Genomic DNA, 7,719 nt, shown 5'->3' with positions numbered 1-7,719 from the left:
TGAGGAACTGTGGAAAAAGGGACTTTCCCGAGAACTGTGGGGGATTCACCTAAAACTAAAAAAAGGTTTGCGCACCTCTGACCCAAATAGCTAAGTACATATTTGTGAAATAATATAAAATATAGTATGTATTATGATATTATATATTTTATATTTCGGGTTTTTGTTACAATTACGTGTAATATCTGAATGTAAGGAAAAGACGAAAATTTTGTATTTAACGGTAATATTATTCCAATTTTATTAGGATTAAAGTTGAAATAAATAATTATTTTTATGTAATTAAGTGTAATCTTTGAATATTAAATATGTACAAATGTGATAGTAACGCATCGCGTTATGATACTATGAACAAATACAGAATAATATATTTTGATTGATGTTAACAGTTTTCAAAGATTATTCCTTTATAATATAAGATTATTCATTACTGGTGGTAGGACCTCTTGTGAGTCCGCGCGGCTAGGTACCACCACCCTCCCTATTTCTGCCGTGAAGCAGTAATGCGTTTCGGTTTGAAGGGTGGAGCAGCCGTAGTAACTATACAGAGATCTTATAACTGTATATATTATTATATAATCTCAAGGGGGGTGGCGGCATTTACGTTGTAGATGTCTATGGGCTCCGGTAACCACGTAACGACGTGGTTACCGACGCGCATGGAGAAAGAATGTGAAGTCTAAATTGTATAGTATAACGGCTTCCCCACACTTCCAACCAGGCGTTTATATAAGTGACTGGCAATCACATACCGAAAGACAGCCCGGGTGGGAATCTCACAGAGTGACCTGTTGAAGGTAGTGGGAAGCCGTTGGATGCGCTGGATTGGTCGTTGTGGACCCTGGAGGAGGCCTCTATCCAAAAGTGGACGCCTCGGCTGATAGTGGTACCTCATCGTCATCATAGTCGGCTACTCTTGGCAGAAGTTCGAGTCGTCGATAATCCCATTCTCGCGGATCGTTTGGAACCTTTGGGTCTGCGGAGGGACTTCGGTTCCCTCTGTATTTTGTACCGAATGTTCCATGGGGAGTGCTCTGAGGAATTGTTCGAGATGATACCGGCATCTCGTTTTTACCATCGCACCGCCCGCCACCGGAGTAGAGTTCATCCATACTACCTGGAGCCACTGCGGTCATCGACAGTGCGTTTCCAGAGGTCTTTTCTGCCACGTACCATCCGGCTATGGAATGAGCTCCCCTCCACGGTGTTTCCCGAGCGCTATGACATGTCCTTCTTTAAAAGAGGCTTGTGGAGAGTATTAAGCGATAGGCAGCGGCTTGGCTCTGCCCCTGGCATTGCTGAAGTCCATGGGCGACGGTAACCACTCACCGTCAGGTGGGCCGTATGCTCGTCTGCCTACAAGGGCAATAAAAAAAAAAAAAAAAGAACCGTTGTGGTCATGTGGAATCCTTGTTTACTGAAAGCCTTGAGAGATGTTCTCCATAGTTCACCAACTGAGACTTAGCGCACGCACTCGTAAAGTGGTACATAGTATAAAAGTATTTTTCGTTAAACATTTACACTGCTGAAATATATATAGTGGAGCTATATATACATTTTTAATTACTGTTACCCTATAAATGGTCGCGTATAATTTTTTATAATACAAATGAAATCTATATATTAATACGTGAAGCAAGAATTTTGTATCCCATTTTACGAAAATTGCGCGGACGGAGGAGTATGAAATTTTCCACACTTATAGAGAATACAAAGAAGAAGTGCACAATGCTAATATTTTTTAAAAATAATGCATAAAAGATACATTAAATCAATAAAGAAAACATTACACACACTACATACCATGTATGTGACGCACACACGCATGCATTCTATTTATTGTCAAACTTTTGTTCTTGACGTCTGTTGTCAAATTGAGAATAGATTAAATATTGTTTGTCTTTGTTAATATTTTTTATAGTGTAGTCTTGGCGAAATTTGTGATTGCAGAAGTATAAAATAGAATCATAATAGTGTACAAACTTACAATTCCAATTAATTATAGTCGAATTTCGACTACTGCGGGACCTCTAGTACGAATTAAACTACCGGGTATCTTTGCTTTGAATGTGTGGCGAAACATTTGGTCCTGTCACGCGCATGCGCGACCGTAGAAATCTAGGAGGCCATGATCCCCGGGCCTTTAACAAAAAGCATTGTACATTTTTACATAAAATAAACATTTTATTATTTTTATTTAGAGTCGCTTTTATTTAAGCGTCTTAAAAATGTAAAGAGTGCGCGGTCTTCCCTCAGGCCCCGTGGCTCGGTACCAGCCGCGTATTTGTGGCGACACGCCGACACATTTTCAGGTTTGTACCTACCATGTGTAGTTTCAACGGAATTGATTGACGCTGTGTCGTATCTAACTGTGTGCGTATTGCTAGTTTTTTAACTTCTCGATCGCGTAAAAGCTAATTCAGATTTGTATGGAGTTGGAACAGCGCCCCTAACGGCGAACGAAGGAAAGCTGTTCCGACTCCATACAAATTTGAGTTAACTTTTACGCTATAGAGAACGTTAAAAAACTCGCACTAAGCACACTGATCCTCCTTGAATAATCCTACTTACTTCGTGCTAGCGAATACAGTTCTCGAACGTTCCACGACCTGCTCATCATCATTATCTGTGAGAACAGCTGACTGCGGACGAGAAAATACGAATGAATCACAGTAAGTCGGACGCTTCGACTGGATTCTAGAAACGTTTTTTTAGAAGTGCCTTGCTTTATTATACGCGGTTATTACGCATAGTCTGTAATATGTAAATATTACGAAGATATGTAAATAAGATTATTTACTTTAGAATAGATAAATTTCGAACACTAAATTGTGCATATAAATGTGGTTCTTGAATAAAGTGCTTTTTATCTATAAGCGTACTGGTGGTGGGACCTCTTGAGAGTCCGCGCGGGTAGGTACCACCACCCTGCCTATTTCTGCCGTGAAACAGTAATGCGTTTCGGTTTGAAGGGCAGGACAGCCGTTGTAACTATACTTGAGACCTTAGCACTTATATCTCAAGGTGGGTGGCGCATTTACGTTGTAGATTTCTATGGGCTCCAGTAACCACTTAACACCAGTGGGCTGTGAGCTCGTCCACCCATCTAAGCAATAAAAAAAAAATGAAAAAAAAAAAAAGCGTTTAAGGTAACTATTATATTTAAATCTCCGCAGCTATCTACACATCACACGCTACTATTTAACATGTTCTTATCACGATTTCCCAATATATCACCTTTTGTCCCTACCAAGTCGTTGGTAGCTTAGGAGGCTAATCCAGCTACGTCCGGACGGGTAGGTGAGCTCACGGGCTCAGTGTGCTCAGTGCGAGTTTCTTAACGTTCTCGATAGCGTAAAAGTTAACCCAATTTTGTATGCAGTTGGAACAGCGCCCCTAGCGGCAAACGTACGCAAACGATCCTATTCCATATACAAATATGAGCTAACTTTTACGCTATTTAGAACGTTAAAAAACTCGCACTAAGCACACTGAGAGAATTTGCTAACACTAGCTCTAGTAAGAGCAGTGTTTCGCTGAATCTACTACCGGATCGGAATGGCAATCCACTGAGAAGATCCGACGAGAAACTCAGTGGGCTGTGTCTGTGGGCTAAATCGCACATCGAACTCTTCAGAACGGTGATCGGTGTTTGGACTGCCGGTTCCAAATACCGTTATCACTGGAAGACTACATATGGAAATTTGTTTTAAACGTGAATACTAAGTGGTAACAACACCATCTACATTTTAGTGTTTGTTTATTGCTTTAAGTTGTTCTTATAAAATTAAATGTAGAAAATAATTTTTAGAACAGTCACCGCGAACTGTTTTTAATGAATAGAGGATATAGAATACCTACATGATAAATATTTTATTTTTAATGTCTCAGGCTGATTTCGTCGATATAATTCTCATCAAATTTACAAATTTTACCTATAGTAGTTATATTTGATTTATTGTCTACGCTTACTTCGATGCCGGACTGTCAACCCCTTTGGCTTAGTGGTTGATTATTGTGGCGGTCGCGTTTTGGGTTCCCAGTTACGAGTCCCGATTCGAATCCCGAATTGCCTTTGTTAAAGTTATTGAATTAGGGATTTCGGCGGACTTGTATTGGTATGTGCATTCGAAGAAACCATAATTTGAGGTCGTTGAATGTGAGATGCTTTGTTTGAACTTAGGTAAGTAAGCTTAGTTGGAATTGAGCTTCCAAACTTAAACATTACAATGTAATAATAATATAATAATAATTTGTGTTTTTGAAGAAATCTCTTGTTTCGTATGTGTATGATAGAAATGATTTAGAAATTAAACTTGCGTTATATTCGTTAATAAATAAGAAAATTTGTCCAAAAATAATAAAATTTAATATGAAAAAATGTAATTGTGTACATAATAAATTTTGACTAAAAATAAAAATGTTATTTACGTATTGATCATGAGATGTTTGGTTTTTTTTTTATAGCCTTTTAGAATACACCGTTTATTTGGCGCCAACTATAAATAGGAGGGATGGGAAAATTCACTAGTGCGGAAAAATTCTAGTAGTAAGTTCTAATGTTTATATTAAAGCCATAAAGTGGACGAAATAAAAAAAAATCGGTTTGATCCGGTTTACAAAAAAATCGTGAATAAACTGTTTACCCAGGGTCGTTAATTGAGGAATATAAGTTTGTTATTTGCATTTAAAATTTTAGGTTCACGATTCTCACACGATCTGAAAAATCGACGTAAATTCAATTGATTCACGCGCGATAGGACTATGTTTTTTTTTTATTGCTTAGATGGGTGAACGAGCTCACAGCTCACCTGGTGTTAAGTGGTTACTGGAGCCCATAGACATATACAACGTAAATGCGCCAGCCACCTTGAGATATAAGTTCTAAGGTCTCAAGTATAGTTACAACGGTTGCCCCACTCTTCAAACCGAAACGCATTACTGCTTCACGGAAGAAATAGGCAGGGTGGTGGTACCTATCCGTGCGGACTCACAAGAGGGCCCACCACCAGTAAAAAATGGTACTCTTAGGAAACGTGAATGTTTTACTATTCATTTTAATTCCTTCATAACAGAAAGATCTATCTATACAAGAAGTCAATAAATGTCCATTGAAGCAATAAGTGCTATAAATACTAGTTTATAGATTTTTTACATTACATAGATAATCGTAAATAATATAATAGAGTAGCACAAAAAGACAAAAAGGATTTGTGGCCCATGAGGGGATCGAACCCGCGACCTTCGCGTTATTAGCACGACGCTCTAACCAACTGAGCTAATGGGCCTATGCGCATTTTAACAAAATACCACATCTATATAAGCTATAATTTTTACCACACTTTTTTTGTTAATTCAATATTTTTTAAAAATTTTATTGATGAATGTTGCAAATTATTGAATTATTTTATGTACTTCTTAACTCTACTCTGTACTCTTTAACCTTCAATTTTCCCAAACGATTTTTTTCCGTACCTATGCTGATAGCCTTGAGAAGCTATTTCAGTTTCTTCTTGACGTGTAGGTGAGCTCACGGGGCTCAAACTGGGAGTGTTGCTAGCATTGGCCCTAACAAGGGCAGTGCTTCGCAGAATCTACCAATGCGACCCACTGAGAAGATTCGGCGACAAAATTCAGTGGGCTGTGGGTTAGATCACTTGTCGAGCCCTTCACCGCAAGCGACGGGTTCGACGAGGACGGTGACCGGTGCTTGTGGTACCTAAAAGCACCGTTAATAGATTTGGAGGATCCGTAATGACGTGACCCCAAGCGATTGGTCTAAAGGGACTTATTAGTATATTGTATTTATAAACTTTGATGGTGCGTTTCGGTAGTTTTTTTAATTACTTGTTCTCGCTCATAGATGTCGCTAGCAATCGCAGCAATTTTGAAGAAAATGTTAACAAAGTTAGCACCTTTGACCGCCTTGGCATATTTTCTACTAAGCAATAATATTAATAAATTAGATAACCCTGATCAGCTAAAATGCATTCATCCTTGTAAAAAATTGGTGCAAAACCTATGTTATTGCGTGCATGTCACTTAATTGGCCGAAAGAATCATTAATTTAATCTAAAATTTATATTCACTAGTTGTTGTTTTAAAAAAGAAGATTACATGAAAATAATATTTAAAGTCCAATCAGATGTCTCAAATGATTTTCATGTTTCTAACATCCTTACACAGGTTTCCCCCTACCTATTCGCTGGCAGTCTACGCCCGGATGGGTAAGCGAGCCCACGGGCTCAACCTGAGAGAATTTGCTAACACTAGCCTTAGCAAGAACAGTGCTTCGCTGAATCTACTACCGGAACGAAATTACGACCCACTGAGAAGATCCGATAAGATACTTATTGGGGGAACACAGTTTATTAATGTAGTTATTACATACTTATTATTACTTTATCTAAGGAAAGCGGATGCCGCAAATGTCAAACAGAATGCGGCTGCTAATTTATTTCATCAGGCGTTTTCTAAAACAATCTTCTGTTCGTACTTCGAACATAGATCTTGCTTAGACAGAAAGAGAGACTTCTACGTGGTTATTAATGGAAGGAAATTAAGTTTAGTTTAATACTTTATTATTGGAGCAATATTTCCTGCGGTTTTGGCGTGTCGTAGACACAAGACACCTTTACGGCTTAATCTATAGTTCTTTATTGTTTTTGTATTTTTTAGGGCTCCGAATACATTACAGTTTTGGTGGTCACAGCCGAACAGTCGTGAAGCCAGATTAAGCCATAAAAATAGTCTTAAAGTGTTTGCCGGGCGAATCAAATGGTATGATAGGTTTAGTAGCTTTGTTGTAACCCTAGCATTTCTAATCTATCAAGAATTACGATAAGATAAAATTAGATGGCAAAAATAGTGCAGTTAAATGTTTCAAGTTTTCGTTTGTTTTCAAGGCCTTCATTGTACTTAGCTTCCCTCAAAATTGGTTCGCGGAGACAGGAATTATACATTAGTTACCAATTAAACTTTTCTAGCAGGGAGCAATGATTTCTTCTAGAATTATATGGAGGGGTGAAAGATTATATGGTTTAAGCGACATTTCAATTAATACGCGACATTTGTCTTTGTAATTAAAGATGCATTTTATTTGGTATTAGCATTAACAGTTCGATGTTTTTAATTGAACTTTAATTAAGTTTACTCTATTATAATAGCTGAAGTAGTTTTTTGTTATGATTTTTTTTCCAAATTTAAAACTTTAAATGTCTCTTAAAGCAAACAGCCTTTCGCAATAATCTTTATATTAATACGAGAAGCAAAAACTTTGTACTCCTTTTTGCGAAAATTGCGCGGACGGAGGAGTATGAAATTTCCCACACTTATAGAGAATATAGAGGAGTGCAGAATATTAATATTTTTTTTAAATTATGCATAAAAATACATTAAACCAATAAAGAAAACATTACACACACTACCATGTATTTGACACACACACACATACTCTTTGTTTATTGTCAAACTTTTGTTATTGCTTAAAGTCTGTAGTTGTGCTGTAGTCAAATTGAGCATAAGTTAATATTGTTTATTTTTCTTGGTGAAATCTGTCACTATAGAAATATAATGGTCTTTGACAATAGACCCAGAATAATGTTCAAACTTATAATTTCAATTAATTATAGTCGAATTTCGACTACTGCGGGATCACTAGTACTATATAATTATACAGGAATGCATAATTGAACATCAATAAAATTTCTAGCCAAATAT

At 37.4% G+C, this 7,719-nt stretch overlaps 1 non-coding gene across 1 annotated transcript; it reads right to left on the bottom strand.

Moving 5' to 3' along the window:
* Positions 1-5,214: 5,214 nt before the first annotated feature.
* On the bottom strand, positions 5,215-5,288 carry TRNAI-AAU (transfer RNA isoleucine (anticodon AAU)). Its single transcript has one exon. It is a non-coding gene; the product is annotated as a tRNA-Ile (tRNA).
* Between the last annotated feature and the right edge of the window lie 2,431 nt (positions 5,289-7,719).

The sequence above is a fragment of the Bombyx mandarina genome, chromosome 04 (assembly GCF_030267445.1).
Source record: "Bombyx mandarina strain Sakado chromosome 04, ASM3026744v2".
Taxonomy (NCBI): domain Eukaryota; kingdom Metazoa; phylum Arthropoda; class Insecta; order Lepidoptera; family Bombycidae; genus Bombyx; species Bombyx mandarina.
The sequence above is the reverse complement of the archived record's forward strand: the minus strand, read 5'-3'. Positions and strand labels throughout refer to the sequence as shown.